Genomic DNA, 25284 nt, shown 5'->3' with positions numbered 1-25284 from the left:
ACACACACAAAGATAAAATCCCACTCACTCATTCACCACAACTCCCCAATCTGCAAAGATTTCAACTCTAAACTAGCAACTTGAGCTCAGGATGGCATGTGAAACAATACCTACAAAAGTTCCTAAACTGCCTGGAAGACAGAACCTCTGTGAACTATTTGTTCCAGGAGGCCCTGTAGAGTAATTGTTCCAGGGATTCTTCTTCTTTTTTGTTGTCGTTTTATGTTGTTGTGTTTTTTGGGCCACACCTGCATCACTCAGGGTTACTCCTGGCTCTGTGCTCAGAAATCACTCCTGGCAGGCACAGGGGACCATATGGGATGCTGGGATTCAAACCAACATTGGTCCTGGGTCAGCTGCTTGCAAGGCAAACACTCTACAGCTGAGCTATCTCTCCAGCCCCCGGGGATTCTTCTTGAGGCTGAAAGCTTTGGAGACACCAGAGATGGGAACGAAGAGCACAAAGAGGTGAGCTGTTCTGCTCCCCATGATTGATGAATCCTAATTGAGCTTGACCTTGGGCCACCCCTCCTCCCTCACAGACAGCTCTGGTTATAATACCTATCAATACTGCCTTGTTCCAGAGTACTCCTAACCCCTTTTGTTCATGCTCAACTTTTTCCCAGCATCTCTCCTACCCCTGGGCTATGTCTGTTATCCTTTATATATCCCAGGTCCTCTTTTAGTCCTATATAAACATTGTTGTAAGGGAATAAATGGTCTCTGATCCTCAGCCTGGGACCCATTCTTGTGCATCTGAGTGAGGGGGACTATCCTCAGTCACCGAATATACTTGGAAGAGGAAGTTGACCCTTGCTGGCAGACAAGGTTGACACACAAAGGTCCATAAACACAATCATTCAGGCATATATATGCACCCACAAACACAAAGACATGCACACACATACATATGTACATAAAATACACATTTACACATACATATATGCAAACACATACACATTCAAAGACAGCTTTAATGTAGATGTGAGCCAATGCAATGCACACATGCCATTTCCCAGGGCTCCTCATGAAGGTTTAGTTCTGATTTGAAGTGTTGCTTGTCTCACAGTTAGAGGTGTTAGCCACAGGCTTGAGTCTGTGGCTCTGAAAATCTGAAATTCTGAGTCTTTGACCATAGACAGGTCTAGAAACTACAAGGTAATCCAGTCAGTTTGCTTTCACCATCTGGGTGAAAGCATCTGTGACCTTCACCGCTGGGCAGGGTGAAGAGAGGGCTGAGGACAAATGTGTGGTCGGTCACCTGCTCTCCCTGTCAATGAAAGTGCCCTTTGGTCTTGATCCTGCCCAACTCTGAGAGGAGCTCCAGTATGGCTAAGGCATTGATGGAGAGTTACAGACGGACAGGGAGTTGGTCCTCTTTGTTTCAGTTCAGCTCTTTACTGAGATTGCCTGCAAAAAACCTGCCCTTAGGGAGAGATGTCACAATTTACTCTAAGAAAATGCTGAGAGAAAGGGTCCTTTCAGGGTAAATAAAAGAGTATAGGAAAGGTCCTAAGAGTTCATTCCTATTTCTGGGGGCTCTGTTTTCTTTTGTCTCATTAGGGACAAAGAGAAAGAAAGAACTGTGTGCTGAGTTTTGTTGTTCTTGTTTTATGAAATCTTGAGCAGTTTTCCTAGACTGTAAGTTTCTGGAAACCTATTCCCACGAAAATCATTAAGATAGGTCCATATAGCTGCAGTGATGGGGATGACTGCTGATTGGTCAGTGTTGATAGTTTATTTACATAAATCATGACCCCATTAACTAAATATTCGATCCTAAATAGCGGCAATTTTAGACCTCGATTATCTTCATAATTGACTCAATTTTTCATCTCAGCTTGCCATTCTACACACAACCTTTGACCCAGAAATGAATATGAGCTTTTGTAAATTTAGCTGACATTACCAAATTACTTATTTTCTTAGTGATTTTTATCTAATTAGAGTCCTAATCTGAAATAACTTATTTTCCTTAACTCCACAGCAAGTGGTCGCTGACTTTATACTTTAAACTCCAAAATACACACTAGCTATCAGCGAGATGTTGGCTGGCTTACTTGAGCTCAGTTGGAAACCCTAATAAGACTTTTTTCAAAAGCAAAGGGGGACAGAACTGTGTTCTTTTTGAATGACTAGAATGGAGGCTATTTGGAAGAGTTTGTTTTCCATGTACCTGTGAATCTGAGCCGCTTTCTGCCTTCCTTGAGAAACTACTTTAAGACCAAACAAATAGAGATAATTATGCTTTTCTTTTTCCTCAAAGAAACAAGCCCTACAGCCCTAAACTTGTTTGCCTGCTCTCCTCAGCATGTCCAGTCTTTCCTGGAATGGTTCTTTCTGGCCTGCTGGGCAGGGCAGGCTGCATTGGGTCCTGCTGTTAGCTGAGAAACCACCCTGCTGTGTGGACAGTGGTGATTAGTCAGAACAACGAATGAGGCTGATGTGGGACGTGCCCTTTCCCAGCTGACAAAGAGCTGGGGAATTCTTACTTATCTGGAGCTGAAGTTTCCTATTTTCTGACTCACCCACTTTCCCCTGCTCAGTGATCCTTAGAAAATAATGTCACACTTGATTAATTGTAGCATTTTGGCCTGTATGGCATATGGCATCAATTTTACATATATTTGTAAATGGAACTGATCTGGGCTGCCTTAAACTCTGCACCCCTAGATCCACCATGTGGGGAACTGGAAATGGGACACTACCTATCCTGAGAGTCTAGCTGGGAGCGGGACAACAGGGGTCTGGCTGAGAAACATTCATTTATAAAGGCTATAAGTGGTTCCTTTCTTTGTCCTCTACACATGAAGTCCTATTACACATATATTAACCATTTTTAATGTGAAAGGAACAGAGAGGTTTTTATTGAATATAAATATGTATAGCATGTAACACATTGCAGTATCATTTCACATTTGAATGATTGCGTATCACATAGGAATGTCGGGGACTTTTTGCCGATTCAGTGAGCTTTCTATTAACTAGAGACAGAGAGGAATTTGCTTAGACTCAGTTTATACTACCAACCCAACAGTCCCTGGTGTTGGGGAGACAGCACAATAGTGGAGCACAGACTGCCTGGGAGGGCTCCATTCCAGAACACAAGGACAGAGTCAGAACCCAATTCAGGACAGCAGGGACAGGTGCCTGGAACTCAGGTGCCTGGATGTTCCTGCCAGCGGGTCTCTTGGCAGGTGAACTGTGACCCAGCTGATGCCTGCAGAGGAATCAGCTCTAAGGATTTGTCTTTGCAGTGAGCTGAGGGTTGCAGACAGAGACTCATGTGGACAGTGACTTTGTCTAAATATTTTCAGTGGAGATGCCTGGTGGATGGTTCTGCTGCAAGAGTGAATCCTCTCCACCTGTTTTCCATCAGGCAGGCTTTGACCCAACCAAGTGGGGACATCCAGTCTTCAACCCTTTAAAACAGAGGTGACTTTGTTGATTACTGGTGTGTTGGGGGCACTAGAGAACACCAGGCAGCTGTGCAGAACTATATATTCAGCAGTCACACAGTCGACACCAACAGATGCACACCTGGAGAATTACACCCAGAGATACTTACCCATAGATGACACCCAGAGATGCACACCTGGAAATGCACACCTGCAAATACACACCCAGAGAAGCACACCTGGAGTTACTCATCCAAAGATGGCAACTTGAGGTGCACACCTGCAGATACGCAACCACACACAAACACCTAGGGATATACACCTGGAGATATACACCCACAGACACAGCCTGGAGGGAGACATACACTCACAGATGCACACTCAGAGACTTACACCAATGGATGCATACACTCAATGGCACAGACACACACCCAGAGATGCACACCCAGAGACACACATCCAAAGATGTATATCATAGATGCATACATACACATACTTGCAGATGCACACACAGATGCATACCTGGAGATATACATACTAAGAATAAAACAGCAGACACACATCTGCAGGTGCACGCCCACAGATGCACATATGCAGATGCATATACTCATATGCACACCCACAGCCATTCTCAGACCATGTCTCCTGTACTCTGGCACTCAGACTTGCTGGTGAGCATGTAGTGCCCACTCTGGTTTCATGGAACCTTACCAGTGCCATATCTAGAAGTCAAGTCAGCACAGGGTACCGCTCTGAAGGAAGCAGGTGTACATATCTGACCCACCTACGAAAAATTTCAGCTGCTTGAAATTTTGCCAAAGCAAAGCACACAGGAGTTTGCTAACATTCGCTCAGTGATGGTTTGGCTCTCTTGGAGGGCCAGACAGAAGCCCCTGGAAGGAGACTCAGGGAATAAACAGTGAAGTTTCTGCAGCAGGTCTGAGCTGGGAAAAGCCATAATTCTGGAGAATGGGAATAGCCATAGCTCCTGGGCAAGCAGAGGAGCTCAAGGTGGGCTGGCAGACCCGAGCCAGTGGAGCTGTGCTGGGTCCTGAGGTCAGGACCACCCAGAAGCAGCCTGGCGTCTTAGGGTGATTAGTCAGCCTCCCACACAAGGAGCTGAGCCAGAAAGGGAAGCCATTGGTTTAGTCAGCTCAGAGGCCTCTGAGAAGCTCTGGGGGCAGAGGTCAGGGGTGCCCCAGCTCATGACTCTGCTCTGTTTACAGCAAAGTCGAGTCTGTGATTCATCAGCTCCCGGGGCTCACACTGCTTGCATCATGTCATTCGAAGTATCCTGCAGACTTGGTGCCGTGAGGTAAGAGTAGGACTGGCACTGGGAAGGAAGCCTGGTGCCCAAGGATACCTGTGTCCCACCTGTGCCCAGGGTAGTGAGAATTGGACTCTGGAGGGTTCAGGGTCATTTCTGCACCAGGAATGATTTCCCTTCCTGGAAACCCTTCTAAAATGCAAATAGTGGGTGGTTCCATACAGAGACCAAGAGCTAGAAAGAGTGGGTGACCCTGAGGTGAGGGGGGCTCTGGGCCTCCAGTCTGGGGGAAACTGAGAAGCCCCTGTTTTAATTAATATATGTTTTCAGAGACTGACTATAGTCTGGTGATCACACCCAGCTCTGTTGTGTGAGAAGGTGGAGCTAGTGGTTGAATGATTTTGTCAAATGAGGAATCAAGGGTGGCCATTCTGTGTTGGACTTTTCTACCTTATAACCTGATGGTTGCAGGTAGGTTTGTTGAAGGAATCACAGTGCTCCACAGAGGCAGCAACTTAGTTCATTGAGCTCCTTGGCAGTGCTTAGACACTCTTGCTGCCTCAGTTCTTGAGGATTGTTCCCAGTGAAAAAGCTTTGGGGACCAAGGGGCACCTAGAATTGAACCTAGATCTCCAGCATGCAAAGCCCATAGAGCAATTTCTCCAGCCCCAAAGGCAGAAGCGTTTTACAGATGATGGTAACAAGTTCAGTCCCTTAAAGTCTTCCAAATCTCCACATGCCCATGATGACTTTGGCTGGAGTCATGCGCACTCAGCTGCTTTTTTTCAATCAGAAGAAAAGACAAAGGAAGCACATGCCATGTTTCATGCTATGTATGGCCCAAGACCTCTATTGCTGAGACCTTTGAATCTGATTGAACTTGAGCCAAAGAGTCAATTTCCTCAGACATGGCAAACAGGAGTCCAGTCATTCTTCTACTCTCTCACGGGTCTCTCTTGCCTTCAAGTGGTTGCAGGCTGTTACAGCCTATCGTGATGCACTGGGAAACAAACAAAATTTCAACTGCAAGCATGCTCATTTCAAGGGGCACTGTCCACAGAGCTCATGGTACCTTGCTTAAAAGGCCATCGAGAAAGAGTCTGAGGCTTAGCCAGGAATGCTCTAAGGATACAGATAGTTGGGTTCCTAAAGAGAATCTGTCACTGTGGAATCTCTGAGGAGAGAAACCGGGGAGGCTTCGGCCCAGCCATTGTCCTCTGTGGTGTCTTTCACAAGACCAAAGGGATCTGGAAGGATAAAGTTACTGAGGGTCTCAGCATTGACAGGTTGTTGGCAGATGGTTCTTATCAATGTCGTCATTACAGGCAGTGCCAGAGTGTCCGAAAGGATCATATGAGTGTGTATTTGCTTCTGTCTGGGATTTCCAATTTCATGCCATGAATTCTGGTGGTCCTGGTACAATTATGATCATTTCTCATTTGAATTAGTGTTTTCTTTATTTTAGTAGAAAGAAATAGGTATTGAAATTTACTGAATTTTAAAGTTATATTCATTAGATTGAATTTATCTTGGTGAAATATGACCACTGGTATTGATAAAAAAAATAGATGTGTTTTATGTCAGTGTTTTTGAAATTTACCCTGGCATGCTGTTCTTAGGCAAAATGATTCTAAAGAAGTGGGTTACAGAATAGCTTGAGTCATTATAGGAGAACTAAATTCACTCTCAAAGGTCTATGAAGCAATAACTTTAAACATGATCAAAAACAAGATTAGTTTATAGAAAGAAAGTTGATTTATCAGTTATGGCATGTTTTGATATAGTTATAAATATATTATACAGACAGTTATAACAGCTATGTTATATTGCATATACCTAGTAGGGTTTAATGAATGTATGATTTAGCCCCCCCCCTGTGATTTAGTTCTTTGAGTTTATATCCTTCAAAGTCATCAGTATCTGCATGTTGGTTTGTGTACAAGTGAACATGGCTAAACATCTCTGTGTACAAGTGAACAGAGATAAACATTTCTGTCTGAACTCAATATCTGCTGCTACCAAGAATAAGAGTCAGGTATTGATCAATTTATACCATCCAGGAAATGAAGTCTACATTTAGTGTTAAAATACATGATTTCCAGATTTTGGCTATCTTGACTAGTTATTGTTTTAATAAACATAGGGGTGAAAATGTCTTTTCTGAGTAGAGCTTTTGGGCACTTGGGGTAGTAGACACCAAGAAGTGGAATTTCTGGGTCCTATGAAATCTGGTTATTTGCAAATACCAGATGCACAAAGAAAATAGAAATGGAGAGTTGATTTCTAGTAAGAGGTTTTTACAGGGAGTATTAGGGGCTATGGTGGGGGACACTGGGGTGATGGTGGTGGAAGGTGAAGATAGTGGCTATAGTGTTGAGACTTTTATGTATGAAATCAAATCAATAACATTAATGTATGGAACTAAGCCAATAAAACATGGTTTATTTATTTTTAGACCACAGTGATTAAAATAAACTGTAAAAAATGAAGAATTCACTCTACCCCCTTTTATTGTTTCTGTTTTAGAATAAACCTGTTGCTGTCATTAGCCAGAAATTTAGTACTATGATTTTATAGAAGATAATCTATATGAAAAAGCAATCTTCCATGTTGTCCAAAGTTTGTTTCAATTTAGGGTCAATATTTTTTCTTACAATATATTGTGCTCTTATAACTTAAAATAATTTATTATCTAGTATCTGAGATAAGAAAGATTCAAATAATTACTTCAGCTTAATCATTTACATAAAAAGAATTCTAAGTGTTACAGCTCTTTTAGAATTTGTCCAGCAGGCCTTCTGGTCTCCACCGGAAGCCCCCCCCCCAAAAAAAAAAAAAGAATTCTAAAAGGTTTTTAATTTGATTTGGTGTTTTTCTGTATGTCAAGTATTTAAAATACAGCTAGCAAAGATATTTTAGCTAGCAAAACTTGTAAGTAGAACATTATAGAAAAGAAAGAAAAATTTTAGAATGAAAAACTAAAAGCCAAGGGGTTAACTAAGCCTCTTGCTTTGCAAGTGGTTGACCTGGTTTGAACCCAGGTACCATATATTGCCTTCTGAAACCAGCCAGGAGGAACCTATTAGCAGAGCCATGCATGCATCCTGTGCACAGAGATAGGAGTGAGCCTAGAGCACAGCCTGGAGTAGCACCCAAAAAAGGTTAGGGTCACCATGAAGAAACTTAAGGTTAGTTGTAGGTTTACCGGTCCTACCTTAATCAATATTTATACTCCACCCTAGGGTGTGATCTGGTGATGGTAGGGATTTAGTCTTCTTCTCCCACCCTAAGGTGTGGCCTGATTCTTGTCAATAAAAGCAGGGGTTTGAGGAAGGCAAAGGCTCATTCTCTGTCTTGTTCCACTGAACTGCATTCCTTCTTAGGAGCAGAAAGCCTGGTTTTATTCCTGAGTGCTGAATTTCCTGAAACCATTCTTTTTTTTTTTTTTGGGGGGGGGGGCCACACCCGGCGGTGCTCAGGGGTTACTCCTGGCTGTCTGCTCAGAAATAGCTCCTGGCAGGCACCGGGGACCATATGGGACACCAGGATTCGAACCAACCACCTTTGGTCCTGGATTGGCTGCTTGCAAGGCAAATGCCGCTGTGCTATCTCTCCGGGCCCATTCTTGTACCACTTCACTGTGTGGATTATTTCCTGCATCAACGTTTGCTTCCAGACCTGCATCTCACCAGATTCTTGTTTTGAAGTTCTAGACTCCAATAGCAGTTAGTGACCAGGAACAAACATTGAGACTAAGGTTAAATGCACCCAGTTGAATTGGAATTTTAGATACAAAATTTTATAGTAGGAGTGTCCCGGGGCCAGAGCGATAGCACAGTGATAGGGCATTTGCCTTGCAAGTGTCCAATCCTGGAGGGAGCCTGGTTCGATTCCCGGGATTCTCTTCGGTCTCTGAGCCTGCCAGGAACAATTTCTGAGTGCAGAGCTAGGAGTAACCCCTGAGCACCATTGTGTGTGACCCAAATCCCCCCCCCCCAAATAGGACTGTCGCATAAGATATTTGTGACACATTCAAACAAAAATAGCTTCTTTTTTATCTAAAATACAAATTTATCCTGGAATTCCACATTTTTATTTGTTAAGTTAGGCATTCATTCTTGAAGCCAATTCAGAAAAAAAGAGAAATAGAAATCATAAAGATTTAATAACTGAATAAATACAGGATGAATAGGACAAATGTGGGCAGTGACATGATTCTACTTTAAAAATAAAATTCATAAAAGTCTAAAAATTCAAAATATTCTCAAAGCAAAATACAAAGTGGTTATAGTATTACATAATGAAAAGAAAATAAGGGAATATTTTATATATATATATATATAAGAGGCTATGTATTTTCTGAATATTTTATATATGTCAAGCATTTAAATAACAAGCTTTATACAAGGTAATAGGAACCATTAATTGTTTAAAAATACAGATGGATTTTGCTAGAAAATTATTTTCAGAGACATGTCACTTGCTTACAAATCATTGAAAGCATTTATGCATCCAGATAATCTTTAAATATTCACAGGTCATTTTTCTTCATTGATTATAACATTAACATATTAATTGAATTATTGTTAATAAATACAAATGCCATGCACATACCAAAGCATCAGAAATTGCTGAAGACACAGTTCACAAGAATTACAAATATTTACATATTTCCCCAAAATACAGCTGCTGTGTTGAGTTGTTAATGCCCCAAAAGAAATATTTACATCCATTTTGTTTTCATCTGAAGACATTGTACTCAAACAACTATATAAGAAATAGACTGTATTTAAAAAATTAGATATATGATTTCATACACATAAGGAAACATTCTATAACATAATTTATAATGTATTCTAGGACATTAAAAGATAATGGGTGAGTATTTTTCTTGAGGTTCTTTAAGAACTTATATTCCTCAACTATAAGCATAAAAGAAGAAAAGATGAGAAGAGAGGAAATAATTATAAGAAAAAGGAAGAGGAATAGGAGGAGGAAGAAGACGCATAGGAGGAGGAGAACTTTGCATTTGAAACTTCCATATGAGGGGCTGGAAGATGAGCCTGTGTTGGGTTGTCAGCATTACATGTCCTGTGAGCACCACAGAAACAAGTATGGGCCCATTATCAGGGAAAATCAATCGAGCAAGCAATCAATCAATCCTTGATTGATTCTGGTCCAGTTGGCCTAGAATCAGGGGGTGGGACTTGGCCATCTAATAATCTCATGAAATTTCCCTTCACATTTGGTAAATTAGAAGAAAAAGCATGATCTAAATATGCGGATAGTTGCTGGAAAGTTCGGGGTGCCCTGTTGGTATTAAAGCTGCTGACAAAGTTTCAGGTGCCCTCTTTCTCTCTTACGCCAGCACCTCATGTAGAAGCCAGCTTGGACTTAGTCATGCAAATGCCCTGGTGCGAGGTCAAGGCTGGGCCCCAATTTCCCTCGAAAGCTGGACGGGGCCAATGTGCCATTTATTTCATAATCATCAACACTGATGCCACAAGCTCCATGCATGGGTGCTGGTGAACATAGGAACCACCAACCAAAAGGCAGCCAAGAGTTTGAAGTAACTCTATAAAGAGCATCGTGAGATTCAGCGCAGCTGAGAGTGACCCAAAGATCTCTAGCTTATCATCCCCTACTATTGGCCCTTTGTGCTCCATGTGGAGCCCACATTAGTGACCCAGAGACCCCAAAATCCTACTCTTGACCCTTTTATCCTGCACCCTGGTGTAGTGTCTGGGCCTTTCTGTACCCCCTTGCAGGGTACTGTGCATTTAATGGATGGCATCAGTTTGGTGCTGCTCTGCCCGGGACTCGTTTCCCTCTACCTCATCTCTCTCTCACACCCTGCTTCGGTACCTTGTCTACTGTTCTTGTCCCTTTGCTTTTTCAGGTCACAGAACTCTCTCACTGCTTCTTCCACTGTCATCACCCAGGAACTATGGTTCTCTATGAGGAGCCAGGCTTTTTTTCATGCCCGGCTGCAGAGAGACAGTGGCTGCTGCTAGGACTAGGCCACTCTGAAAGAGTCTCAAAATCTCCAGCCGCAGCTACTTATGATGGACTTTCCCAAAGCCTTTGGGCCAATGATGGGCATTATGATTACTAGATCAGATGGGAAGATAATTTGTTGGTTGTTTTGTTAAAAAGATGCAATCTTTTTAGTTGCAATCTAAACTTAAATGGGCCTGTTACACTGGCAGGCCAGGGGGCGAAGGGTGGTGGTATGGAATACACTCTGGGTTTATTGGTGGAGGGAGGTTGACACTGGTGTGGGAATGGCCCTAACTCACTGTATATCTGAAACTTAACTATGAAGGACTCTGTAGATCACAATGGTTTCAATAAAAAATATAATGTTTAGTTGTTAGGCCAGCATAGGAAGAGTACTTGCCTTACATCTGGTTCCATCCAGGATCCCATATGGTGCTCTGAAGTGTTCAGAGTGATTCTTTTGTGCAAAATCAGGAACGATCCCTGAGCTTTGCATTTATTGCCCTAAAACAACAACAACAACAACAAAAGAAATATTTAATGATCATTTGAACATTGGTCTACCGTTACTGGCTCTCCAGAGTCCTCTCTGCCTCTTTCCTGCTGCTGATTCTCTCTCTAGACCACTGATCTCTAGACTGCCCAGGTCCTTTGAGACTATTCTTTTTTTTTTTTTTTTTTTTTTTTTTTTTGGTTTTTGGGCCACACCCGGCGGTGCTCAGGGGTTACTCCTGGCTGTCTGCTCAGAAATAGCTCCTGGCAGGCACAGGGGACCATATGGGACACCAGGATTCGAACCAACCACCTTTGGTTCTGGATCGGCTGCTTGCAAGGCAAATGCCGCTGTGCTATCTCTCCGGGCCCCTTTGAGACTAAAGGCAGCTCCCAATTCTGGGGTTTTACATTGGGATGTTTCTCTTAGATGTTTTTGGTGCTCCTGGGATCTAGGTGTTCTCTGCCAGCATCTCTTGTGGGTCTCTTTCCCCAAGCTAGCGTCTTTCTCAGTCTTTCCTGCAAGGAAGGATTTGGGCAAGTTGTGTAGAAAGGAGGAAAATGCTGCTCTGAGCTGGCGTGGCCTGAGGGTACAAGCAACAAAGAGGTTCTGAAGAGGGAAGTATGGGGTTAAGTTTGTGTATATTTGAGGAGAAATCATCATCATAAAAGCACTCTGAAAACTAAAATATAGTACTAAATTTTTTAGTACTCAGATGGGTGATACTTAAGAAAACTCAAATTTGTTGTTTCTAAATTGCCTACAGGAAGAAATTTAGTTGCCTTTAATGTCTTGACCATAAACCTGTCAAACAAATTTCTTGGAATTTTAAAAGCTTGTAATTAGTGTATTAAATTGCTATTACCTAATTACATGACTTTTTTATTGCTTCATCAAAAGGCAAGCTGATACTAAATTGTATAAATGACTAAATAAATAAAGCAGAATGATAATGAAATAGAAATGCAAACACAGTTGTAAAGGTCTTTGAATTTTAAACTAGGAAAGCTACTAATCCATGTCTTTGCTCTTCCTGAATGGATATAAATAGCTCCCACAATAAATGGAGTCAATTAGACTGTCATCCATTAATTAACATTTATCTTCAGGTTAATTGTGCATGTGAAAAACACAGTGAAGACAAAGAAAAAAAAAAGGAAAGGTTAATCTTCAGAAGTTTTAAAAACATATTGACTAAATAATTTTCAAATTAAATTTAAGGACCACATTAATCCAAGAGAAGGGCATTTCTTAAGAGCACATATGCACTTGAAAGAACTTAATTACCACTGCATCCTGTGCCATGATAAAATTAATTGCAGTCTCTGAGGCCTGGAAAGACAAAAGAAAGCAAAGCAGAAAGTTCTTTGTCCCAAAGTACATTTCAGAGCAGAGTGTATGGCCAGCAAAGTTGCTAAAGGGTTAATCCCATGTCTCAGATTGGTTGGAATCCACAGGTGGAATCTGTTGCTGAGAGGATTGTGTGCAAACTAGACTCAATTCATTGTCTGCCTTTCAGGGGGGCTCCTGGTTCCTGTAACTAAATGGGCTTCAGTTCACAGGAGTCTGTAGAAGAGAGAGGGAGGCTACAGAGAGCGAAGGTGAGTGAGGGAGAGCGAGAGATGCGAGGAGAGCCATGCCTGGCAGTCCCGGAGGTGAAGCGGATTGTGTTCTTCTACTCTGGGCAGTCAGAGCCAACATTTTTGGTATCACCCAGGGCAACTGCCACATCCCAGCAGATGAGCCCTGCATGTTCCTAGCATGCCCCCCTTCACGTGCCTGGGGCTAGTCCATACAGCTCTCTGCCCAGAAGTTCCTGTTTGTATCTGTGCTGCATCCATGACCAGATCTTTATATGACAGACATGCCCAAGTTCCATGCCCAAGTTCCATGACAAGGACATCACTCAGGACTCAGGTAGACATGAAATTTCTGGAAACAGGCTATGAACCCAGGTGTAGTAAATATCGATTGCACCTTCTATAGAAGCAGAGCCTCTTAATGGCACAAAACTCCTTAATTTTTTTTGTCAATATCATTTATTTATTTTTTGGAAGGGATACACCTGGAGGTGCTCAGGGCTCCTGCCTAGCTCTGTGCTGAGGGCTCACACCAGGCAGTGCTCAGGGATATGTGTGATGCTGGGACTGAGCCATGCAAGGCCAGCACTTTACTTAACCTTTGCACCAATGCTCTGCCCCCGATAACACCTTTTATAGGCAAGGTACTTCCCACTGGTGTTAATATAGTTTTTCTTTTTCACAAATCTGGGTTAATATTTGTGTGCACTCTTATCATGTTGTTTTCCTTTCAACCTCCATGTGACAAGTTTTAAATAGAATTAGTTTTTTATTTAATTGTTCTCATTTCCTTAGGACCCTTTATTCTTCCTTCCTTACTAGATGACTTTTTTTGTTGTTGTTGGTTTTTTGGTTTTTGGGTCATACCCGGCAGTGCTCAGGGGTCACTCCTGGCTCTATGCTCAGAAATCACTCCTGGCAGGCTCAGGGGACCATGTGGGATGCCAGGATTTGAACCACCGGCCTTCTGCATGAGAGGCAAATGCCTTAACTCCATGCTATCTCTCTGGTCCAATTTTTTAAAAATTATTTTTATTGAAACCACTGTGAATTACAAGTCCTTCACAGTTGGATTTCAAGCATACAGTAACAATGAATTAGGGCTATCCCCACTACCTCGTTCCACCAAAGTTCCCAGCGTGCAGTGCTTCCTATACCTCCATCCGTAGCCCCCTGGCCTACCAGTGTGATAGGCCCATTTTAAGTTTAGATTGCTATACTTTGAATCTCTTAATTCTATTGTTGTTGATTTTGGCTTGGATATTTAGTTCTGTCCAGTGCATCTGAGACCACTTGGCCTCTGGCTCCCAGCCTCATTTTCCATTTTTTCTTTTTTTTTTAATTTTCTCACTTTTGTAGAAAAATGCAAAAAGGCAAAACAAAGTAATTTATGTCCCATAGTTCTATGAAAAATACGGAACCCTTACCTAGAAGATACAAATAAAATCATAAAAAGGTTAGTGGAAGCTTTTTTTTCTTTTTGTTGTTGTTGTTATTGTTGTTTGTTTTTGTTCTGCATTGGTGCAGCAAATGTTGAGAAAATTAGAAAGGAAATACCCTTAGGTATAAAACAGGATGTCCCTACCCATGAAGCATCCTATCAGAAGACCGATTACAGGCTCCGTCCAACCCAAAGGCCTTTCTTCATGATCCCAGAAAAAGTTCTCGATTATGGTTGTTGCAATCAGGCTTCTGTATTTAGAGCTATTGGTTTTTGCACACATCCTATGTTGAAGCTGGGGTGTCACAGAGTGTCTTCTGATTTCATCTCACTGTTAGTTGATGAGGCAGGGAAACCTGCCCTGAAAGCAAGTTGTTATTGTTTCCAAGTTGTCAGAGTGGCATATGAAACTACTCTGGAGCACGTCCATGCCAGGGTGGCATTAGGGCCTCCCCCAATGGAAGTTTGATTCCTGGTGCTGGTGCAGAAAACCACGCTGGTTCCCAGGAGGGGATCTGATGTTTGGAGTTGGATTACTGATGTTCAATCAACTGAGGCCTAAACTGAGTTACTATGACAAGTGTTCAGGATGAAAGGAACCTCTGTACTATAAAATTTATGAGTTCCTATCCCTATTAGATAAGAACTTCTTTATAAACAGAAGATTCCCCATTTTAATGTGCCTATGCAAAAAGGAACAATGTCACAATGCTGGCTGTGACAGGGGCAAGGTTCCTGTTCCTGAAGAGTTAAAAACTGAGCATAAAGAGTGTAAAGTATAAATAGGGAGAAATGACAGACCAGGGGTGTGAGGGTAAGAGGATAGAAGAGGATTTGTAAAGTGGTAGGCAGGGGTGGGGGGAAAAGGAAGGGTTATATATAACAGGGGCTACAAAATAGATAGGCATTGTGTACAATACAGATCAGACAGACATAGAAACACAGATCGACATTGAAGATCGACCCATAGGTTGCAGTTGAAGAACTGACCCATGTGGAATAGATCAGAGTGCTTAAAAAATATAAGGCTGGCAGATCTGTGGGAAAGGTTTCCAGTTTCTAGGCAAATTATCATTGGTGAGGGTAAACTTTGCAGAAGAAAGGCTTCTGGGGTTAGATTCTACATGGAGTATTCTTAGAACAATCATAATTTTCACATTTAGATTACTATGCAATATGGTAATGAGCACTGTAAGAGACATATCATCTTCTCTGCATGACTTTTTTTTTTTAAGCCGACAGCACCCGGTATTCCCATCCAAGTACTAACCAGGCCCGACCCTGCTTAGCTTCCGAGATCAGACAAGACGGGGTGCGTTCAGGGTGGTATGGCCATAGACTGAATGACTTTTTTAATCCCATGTTTATTACTATTTTTATTTTTCATTCACAGTTTTTAGTTCCTTTTCTCCTTAATTGCCCTAGAAAGAAATACTTCCTCATTACCTGCCTCAAATGTGCAGTTTTGCACATCTAAAACAACGAAGTTGATTTTTTGCCAATAATATTCTGTTATCTTCTTGTGGACTTTTTTAACTTTGTATTTCTCTTCCAAATCTCCAATGCATTTTTTTTATTTCTATAGCCTCAAGTAAACAACAATAAATTGGGAACTGTTCCTTATAGTTGACCCTAATAATAAAAACAGAAGTTTCTTAAGGCATTGGTTCAGAGGTTCCATATAATCCCATTCACTTTGCTAAATTACTCCAAGAGGCCTTTTAGTTTGAAGATGTTGGGAGAGAATAATGACTTGATTTCTTTGTGGGAGAAATGTGTGTAGGAGCATCCTTAGAAGACCCCCTGACCTCCTATGCTCACACTGGTCCGAACACTGGTGCTTGGCTCAGGTAGTCTATGTTTTTCAGGAAAATGAAGTTCTTTGTGCATTGGAACAACACACAGATTGAAGTAATGCACTTGGCAGTGACTGTTTCAGTGAGGATCCAACTCCTGTCCCCCTTTCTCCTGAGGGTCCACCTTTCCCTCTCAAAACCTCAGTCAACCAGGTGAAGTCTTGTTCATAGAGTAGGACCATGTTGTTTCTGGTGTCTCTATCACCAGAAACGTGGGGTACAGAGGGACTCACCCTTCACAGATGCAAGTGCCTGGAAATGGTTTTAAGGACCCTCAACCCCTGTTCACTCACTGTCTGGTGGGTGAGGCATATTGTTCTCAACACTCAGCACGCACAGGCTTTCCCATCACTGCTGAGGTAAAACGCCCAAGGTGGCTGCTTTCTGATCATCTTTTACCTGTTCCTTTTGGGGGTACCAAGCTGTGTGTAGGACTTCCTTGTGGCTCTGTGCTCAGAGATTACTCATGTAGGCTTGAGAGACATCTAGGTCAGGGGATGGACTGCATCCAAGTGCTTTTCATGCTGTACTGTTGCTCAGTCGATTGATTCTTCAAAATAAAAACACAAGGCAATTATAAGTGAATAGAGCAGCAGAAGAAAGATTCTACTCTGTTAGTCTATTCTGAGATGTGGAACAAGAAGAGGACTCAGATATTTAGCCTACATATTCAATCCCAGTCCAGAAGGGTATTATACAGACCTGATTGCACAGATGCCTTTAGTAGGACCAGACACTGTAGTGATGAGGCCATTGAATCCTGGCAGTGACGTTACAGTAGGATTTCTTATATCTCTTGAAGAATAAAGTTCTCTAAGTGTCCGGAGTATTTTTATTTTATATGTATGTAAAATAAAATAGTAAAATAAGGGTGAGGTCCATGTAAATTGACAGAACTATTTAGGGGTTACTTTAGTAATACCGACCAAAAATAATAGTGGCCATGAAATATTTTTGATCCAAAATTTCTTCTTTGTAATAGTTTTCTTAAAAATAATTGTTTGCATATACATATGTACATAATTTGTAATACTGGCATTTTAGTAAAAATTCATATGGAAATGGTTAAATAATATATGCTCTATATTGAGAAATAAGTAAGCCATTAAAATGGAGTAATAAAAAAATCCCAGAAAAATACATCTGGCATCAATTTATTTTGCTTAAATAAAATTTTATGCATGCTTATTAATATACAGATACTTACCTATATGTCCATCTATATTTTTGTGTAAATGTGAGCTACTCAAGTGGTTTGATTGTTTGTAAAACTTTCCATTGTTTGAAAATACTTAGTTAGCAGTTATTACTTTTATAAATGAATAGACCTAAAAATAGCACAATGGTAGTAAAGTCCCGTGTGCCGTTCATTAGCCAATAGACTAGGTCAGCTTTCTTTAATGGGGCTGTGCTGTTTGTCCCCTCAGAGAGCTGGTTCTCTAACTTGGGCCTGTTTGGGGACAGCCTATGACCACATGTACACAGTAGCAGTCAGCCAGCCTAGAGGGCTCTGGTGTCACAGCTTTGAGTATTCATGACAAAGAATGACCATGCCAGGTCTGTAAGGCTGTGAGATGGTATAAGGCCTTGAGGATGTGTAAGGCTGTGTCTTTAAATCTTTAAGGATGTGTAAGGCTATGAGGGTGTGTAAGGCTGTGAGGGTACATAAAGCTGTGAGTGTCTATAAAGCTGTGAGGGTGTATAAGTCTGTTAGAGTGTGTATGGCTTTGAGACTGTGTAAGGCTGTGAGGTATGTAAGTCTGTGAGAATGTGTAAGGCTGTGATTGTCTATAAGGCTATGAGGATGTGTAAGGCTGTGAGGGTATGTAAGGCTGTAAGGCTGTGTAAGCCTATAAGGGGTTGTAAGCCTGTGAGGGTTTTTAAGGCTATGAAGGTATGTTAAGCTGTGAGAGAGTGTAAGCCTGTGAGAGGTGTAAGACTGTGGGAGGGTGTAAGTCTGGGAGGTGTGTAAGCCTGAGAGGATGAATAAGCCTTTGAGGGAATGTAAGGTTGTTATAGGGTGTAAGTCTGTGTAAGGCTGTGAGGGTTTGTAAGGCTATGAGGTCTGTAAGGCTGTGAGAGAGTCTAAGGCTGTGTGTGTGTGGTGTAAGTCTGCAGGGGTGTAAGTCTGTGACTGTGTGTAAGCCTGTGAGGGAATGTAAGGCTATAGGGTGTAAGCCTGTGAGGGTGTGGAAGGCTGTGAGAGTGTGGAAGGCTGTAAGGGAATATAAGGCTATGAGGGTATATACGGTTGTGAGGATGTGGAAGGTTGTGAGGTTGTGGAAGACTGTGAGGATGTTTAATGCTGTGATCCAGAAAGGTTCAAACAGCATGGAAGAAGCTCACCAACATTCTGCACAAACTGCACCAGCCTGGCCTTTCTGCTTTGTCTAAGCTCACAGGCTATCTCTGTGACGCTGAGTGGTGCTGGTGGCCACACTCAGACCTCATGCGCTGAACCCTCCTATTCTAGAGGTTTAGTGAAGCAGTGAGTCTACACTTATTTCCTCAGTGGCAGCAGAGGCTTCCTCCTGCCTCGCCTCCCTTCAGAATGCCCTTGTCACTGGCACAAAGGTCTAGAAAGCATGTAAAATGAAAGCTTTGTGATTTTTAGTCTCAACCATCTCAGTGATGTCCATCATCTTCACTGCCTAAGTCACTTACAATACTCATGTGTGCCAGCAGGAGTTCCGGAGAGGAAATAGGCCAGAGGCTCATTCTTAGAGCCCGGAAAGTGCTGGGCAGAGCTGAGAAGAAGGCATGGTTTCCATTGTCCCAGAAGCATCAGAATCTGCCAGCCCCAAAGGAAATGGGCACCACCCAAAAGGAAGCCAAAGGAAGGGGTTCTCTATCCTCCATTATCCTCAGGTGAAGACCCGTGGACTTCAGAAAACAATCTATTTGTCATGGCATTTGTGCTGCGCTGGCCCAAGTCCAATGAGAGGCCTGGTTCCCACATGCCATAAAGGAGAATGGGCTGCAGGACTCACCCAGGACCAGCCTTATTTCATGTCACATAATAAGCACTTTCAGAGCTGCAGGGGGTAGAACAAGGAGATAAATATAGCAAGTGCCTATTTTTCAGGTTCACTGGAATGTAAATTTTTCAGAAAACACTAGTGTCTGCAGATAATCATGTGTCAATCTCAGCTATTTTTGCTCATATTTTGCATAGAGCAATGGTTCACTGTTGGATGCAGTCACATCACTGTTGTAAGGGGATCCCTGATGATGGGAGTGTTGATAAGTGTGTGACCATGTGCCACAATGTGTGACAGGAGTGAGTCACTAAGTCTTTGAGAGAATGCATGTTTCATCTGTCCTTCAACATCATTAGGATTTATTCAAAACAGGAAGATCTGGGTCTATCCCGTCAAGGTAAGGCCCAACAACCTCCACACATGACCTGAGGATCCACACTGACCTACTTGCAGCTCTGCCAGGCAAAGAAGTAAGAGAAACAGCAATCCCTTAGCATCTTCCAGGGTCTAACCATGAAGACTCACTCTCGAAAGCAAAAACACAAGGAAGCCAATGGGGTAACTGTAGGAATCCCCCCCTGCTTAATTGACCTCCCCCAGATCAAACCTCTGACTTTCCCTAAGGAAAGGGGTTCCTCAAACCAGGAAGGGGGAGTGGGTAGATTCCAACACTGAGAAATAAAAATACTTTTGTTTTCTTGAAAATTCAACATTGAAATATCAAACAGTTTACATGAGGATGAAATCGAAGGCTTTTAAATTTTTTTAAATGCTTTATTTAAACACCATGGTTACAACGTTGTTCATAATACAGTATTTTTTTGCACAAAGTTGTTCATGATTGTGTTACTGTCATCCAATGTACCACAAACTTCACCAGTGCATGTTTCTAGGCACCAATGTCCCCAGTTTCCCTCTCACCCTCCCCTCTCACCCACTTCCCCTGCCTGATATTTTACTTCACTCTCTGTCTTTCTCTTTTCTTTTTTGATAGTGTTATTTGCACTACTGTTAATGAAGGGGTGCCATGAATGTTACTTTATCCCCTTTTAACACACAGTGTTGGATTACTGGTCCTATCCTAATCAATATTCATATTCCACCCAAGGGTGTGATCTGGTGATGGAATTATTGGATTATTTCCTACTTGGTATTTCTCTCCCATCCTAGGGTGTGGCCTGATTTTTGTCAATAAAAGTAGGGGTCTGAGGAAGACAGGGACTCATTCTTTGGTCTTTTTCCATTAAGCTGCATTTCTTCTTAGGAGCAGAGTTTGTTTGGCTGGATTCCTTGCTTGAATGTAAATTTCCTGAGCCCGTTCTTGTACCTTTTCATTGTGTAGATTATTTCCTGTGTCAATGTTTGCTTCCAGACCTGCGTCTAACCAGATCCTCATTTTTGGAGCTCTGGGCTCTGCTTGAAACCCAGTTCTTATCCAGAATGAACAGTCCTGATTATCACTAAGAAAGACTTTTTCTTTGGGAAAATCTACTTTATTTCCCCTCTTAGTCTTTCATGGAGAAGAATTGCTAGACACAAGTCCAGGAGAAGTGGGCATTCATCTTCATTTAAAAACATTTTTTTGTTTGCGTAAGGTAAGACCCAAAGGCTCCTTCGTTGTGAGTGTGTCTGTTCCGGGGAGACAAGCTTTGTCTGAAGAAGTGGTGGGGAACTGCAGAGATGACACCCATCTAGGAAAGATATCCATTTAAAAGCTTTTTCATCATTTCATTTTATCTTTCTCCTGTGAATTTTCAAGCTGTTACTTAACAGTTTCTCAAATTTCACGACCCTGTTTTAGAGTCTGAGGTAATACAGAAAACTGAAAATTTTAGTGGGGCCATTTAGAATGATGCTTTTTCTATAAAAGTGCTTTAATATGGTTTCTTCTTTCACTTGATATTTTTCTTTTTGAGACAAAACAGAGCAACAAACCAACTGCAGCTGACAACCCCTCTCAACAGGAGAGGGGACACCAGGGTGCTAAGAGGGGTGTAGAGTGGGCAAGCTGTATAATGAAGACAGGGTTCATCAGCTCCCATGGGTCTGGTGTTAGCTGTGCTGGGAGCTTGGCAGGGTCTCTGCTGAGAGTGGGGTCTTTGCTGGTGTCTGGGGAGCTGTAGTCAGGTCATACTCTGTGAGCAGGACTGGAACCCTCCCCATAAAGGACCCTAAGATTCTGTGTCTGCCCAATGTCAGGCTCTCCACTCTCCTGCTCCTCTTGTGGTTCTCTTACTTGTTCTTTTTTTTTTTTTTTTGGGCCACACCTGTTTGACGCTCAGGGATTACTCCTGGCTATGCGCTCAGAAATCACCCCTGGCTTGGGGGAACCATATGGGACACCGGGGGATCGAACCACGGTTCGTCCTACGCTAGCGCTTGCAAGGCAAACACCTTACCTTTAGCGCCACCTTCCCGGCCCCCTCTTACTTGTTCTTGATCTAAATCTTCATCTGATTCTAATGATTATTGCTGCTCAATTCAGCTGGTGTAGATCTTCTCCAATTTTGGGATTCAGGGTTTCTGTCCCTACCAGAATATTCTCCTCCTTGGCTATTTATGATTTATTGATTTATAACCAACATTCTTGTGTATTTCAAATACCCTAAGTATAAAAGCCTTAAATGGGTCACATTGACCCTGCCTGTGACACTGTTCCTACAATAGTTGATCCTTACTCAATGTTTTGGGAAACACTAGTAATACTGCTTTCAGTATAGACTACAGGGTTAGAGAGGGGGAAATTCTATGCTATGTAAGATAAAAATAAATTGTATTCAGGACATTGCACAACTGTGCCTTGCTCATGACAGACCTGAATTTGATTCCTAGCATCCCATATGGTCTCCTGAGATTGCCAGGAGAGAATACTGAGGGCAGAGCTAGGAAGTAACCCCTGAGTACTGCCAGGTATGGCTCAAGAACAAAAATATATAAACAAATAAATGAATAAATAAAATAAAAATAAATAGTATTCCCAGCAGGATCTCACAAAGATAATCATGAGGAAAAATTCCAAGATGACCTCTTCACCATGCAATGTCCTCCTGGCTTTTCTGTGAAATCATACAAGTCCAGTCTCACAGATTCTGGAGGATGAATTTGATGAATTGTCATCTCTTCAGTCATGTGCAAAAGCTGTTCTTTTGCAAAAAGCAGCCTTTCTAGTTGAGAAAGCATCAGATTATGTTGACCTTTGAGTTATGTCTGGATAGCTAAAATAATCCTATAGCAACATATTCAGCTAATTTACAGGATGACATACCTTCTTTCTATCTACCACATATGTCAAAACATCCCACAAATTCAGAGAGGAAAGAGAATCGCATGATTTATTACTTCCATGTCTGATGTCAAAACATCTCATTGGTTTATTTGGCCATATGAAGGCACTAAAATTTGCCCCAAATATTTAGGCATTAAATACACTTTTCTAACATGCTACAACTCTAAGTCAATGGGACAAAGTGCAGTGTTTCCCTTCTATTGTGTCCCATGGGGATCTTCTAACTTTGTCCTTTCCTGGCAATGTCTCCTCACAGGCCCCAAGGGAAAAGACACTCCATAGACTGAGAAAACAGGGCCTATATCTGTGAATGAACTCAAAATCTACAAGTCTGGACCATGCTCTTCATTTTCTGCCTGGACCAGTTTTGGAGCCTGCTTGAGTCCTTCTATGGGCTCCAGAGAAATTTGCCTGCTGCTCCTTAGCCTACTAAGTCTGAGTCTCTTCTGTTCACCATGGTGACCTGGCCCTGCCCCAGAGGCTGGCACTTTCCTGAGGAGTCTCCCCCATCGTCTGGAGTTACTATTACTGACTTTACATTATGATTTGCTTCTTCCTTGAACCTTTCACTGGACACCCATCTTCACCACTGCACTTCCTGAAACAACAATGCACTCTCATCTCTCCTTTGAGCTAAGTTACCTCTGAACTCAGTTACAAAACATTCCCTGATAAAGATCTGTAAGGCCACAATCTTGAGCCAATTCCTCCCAATGTCCTTTCTTCTCATGGTCTTCCTGCTAGATGCATGCATCACCTGTTCCATTCTTTTCCAAATCCTCCCATCATTCTTGTAATCAACTGCACAAAATTTTATTTACATCCATTTTATAAGGTGCGATTGTAAGGACCAAAAGTCCCCATAGCTCCCTTCTGCTCTGAGCTACAATATTTTTCCTGGAAAACTAATCGAGAACAAACGTATGCTGTGATCTTTTCAAACAGGAAATCAAATGAGCATGTGAGTGTGTGTGTGTGTTTAAGTGTGTATGTGTGTGAAATGAAGCTAAATTTTGTTTATGCTTTTATGCTGTAATTTATTTCAAGTTTACATAACTATTTAAATAAATACTTCACTATCCAAATTTGGGCCACATCCTACAAATATACCTAAGCTATCATAAGAATTTAACTAGTTGGAAGAAAGTGTCCAGTAATCCAGAAATTATAAATAATACACAGTAAAGAAAAGATAGTGTATGAAACGATGCCTGCCCAGTGGGGCCCGACTGTGAAAAATTGTGAATGCTGCCTGTGTGTGTCTGTCTCCTGTCCTGTTGCGTGAAACTCTTGGGAGTGGGCCGAAAAATGGCTCCAGAAAACTCGCTCTCCCAGAGGCTCATTCTAGGGCGGGAACGCCAAGGAACTGCTCCATAACGTGAAAACCAGCTATAAGCAGTACTTTGCAGAAGCCAGGTCCCCTGTTTGTGATGTCAGGCTGGGGAAATCTATGAAACTACGCCTGCCCAGTGGGGCCCGACTGTGAAAAATTGTGAATGCTGTCTGTGTGTGTCTGTCTACTGTCCTGCCATGTGAACCTCTTGGGAGTGGGCCGAAAAGAAGCTCCAGCAGAGCATGGTCGCTCTGCTTCGCTACGTGGCCGTGTGCTCTTTCTAAGGAAAGAACACCGTGTGCTCTTTCTAAGGAAAGAACACCATCGCAACAAGAAGAAAAAAATCACACTAAGAACTATGCTGGATCACTGAAGCAAGCATTTCTCTCTGGACTGTCTTCTCTGCTGCGTGCTTGGGCCTAAGATTTGATCCTGTGTGAGGCTTCATCCACGGAGGACTCCCCTCCCTTGGAGGCAAGTCAACCCATCCAGAAAGGGCGGAGCCAGAGGAATGTGCTGCCTGCATCATTTAGCCAATGAATACCACCACAACATGTAGAAAATCCCACAATACAAGTGTGACAATGGGGAAACAACACAGGCCAGCATCAGACATAGAGAATGAAGATATCAATTCTGATGACCAGATAATGACCAACCAACTAATCAATCTCTCAGATAAGGACTTTAGACAAGCAATATGGAAGATGCTCAAAGAACTCAAAGAAACCATGGATCGAGTTGAACTGAACACTAACAAGAACCAAGGAAATATGAAGACAGAAATCACAAAACTCCAAACTGAAATAACATGTCAACTAACAGGCCTGAAAAACTCAGTAAACGAAGTGAATGACAAAATGGATAAGCTCTGGGACAGGGTATCAGAAGCTGAGAATAGAATTGGTGCTGTGGAAGATGAGATAAATAACAATTCCATACAGCAGGAGAGATTGGAAAAAAAAACGTAAAACAAATGAACAGACAATGGAAAAATTAGTCAAAGAATAGGAAGAGATGAAAATAGAAGTCTATGATAAGCTCAACAGAAACAACTTAAGAATCATTGGAATCCCAGAGTCCTAGGAAGAAAATTTCCAGGAAGAATCAACGGTCAAGAACATCATTAAAGAGAAACTTCCAGAGATAAAGAATATATGTGATCAAATCCTGCATGCTCGAAGAGTACCAACCAAAAGAGACCCTAGAAAAAATACCCCAAGACACACCCTAGTCACAATGACGAATCCCACAGATAGAGACAGAATTCTGAAAACAGCAAGATCAAAATGGGAAATTACATTCAAGGGAGCATCCTTGAGATTTACAGCAGACCTGTCACCAGAAACATTCAAGGCCAGAAAGCAGTGGTGGGATATTGTGACAAGACTGAATGAAATGAATGCTTCACCTAGAATACTGTACCCAGCAAAACTTACTTTCCGGTTTGACAGAAGAATACATGGTTTCATAGACAAAAAACAGCTTAGAAACTTAACAGACTCAAAACCAGTCTTTTTATTTTGTTTTTGTTTTTGGGCCACACCCGGTGGTGCTCAGAGGTTACTCCTGGCTGTCTGCTCAGAAATAGCTCCTGGCAGGCATGGGGGACCTTATGGGACACCGGGATTCGAACCAACCACCCTTGG

General features: G+C 42.1%; 1 non-coding gene and 1 pseudogene across 1 annotated transcript; one reads left to right on the top strand and one right to left on the bottom strand.

The window, feature by feature from the left end:
- The first annotated feature begins 7424 nt into the window (after positions 1-7424).
- Positions 7425-7486, top strand: LOC126004940 (U7 small nuclear RNA). Its single transcript, XR_007494144.1, has one exon. It is a non-coding gene; the product is annotated as a U7 small nuclear RNA (small nuclear RNA).
- A 7926-nt stretch (positions 7487-15412) lies between these two features.
- LOC126005464 (uncharacterized) lies at positions 15413-15519 on the bottom strand (annotated as a pseudogene).
- Between the last annotated feature and the right edge of the window lie 9765 nt (positions 15520-25284).

The sequence above is a fragment of the Suncus etruscus genome, chromosome 3 (assembly GCF_024139225.1).
Source record: "Suncus etruscus isolate mSunEtr1 chromosome 3, mSunEtr1.pri.cur, whole genome shotgun sequence".
NCBI lineage: Eukaryota > Metazoa > Chordata > Mammalia > Eulipotyphla > Soricidae > Suncus > Suncus etruscus.
The sequence above is the reverse complement of the archived record's forward strand: the minus strand, read 5'-3'. Positions and strand labels throughout refer to the sequence as shown.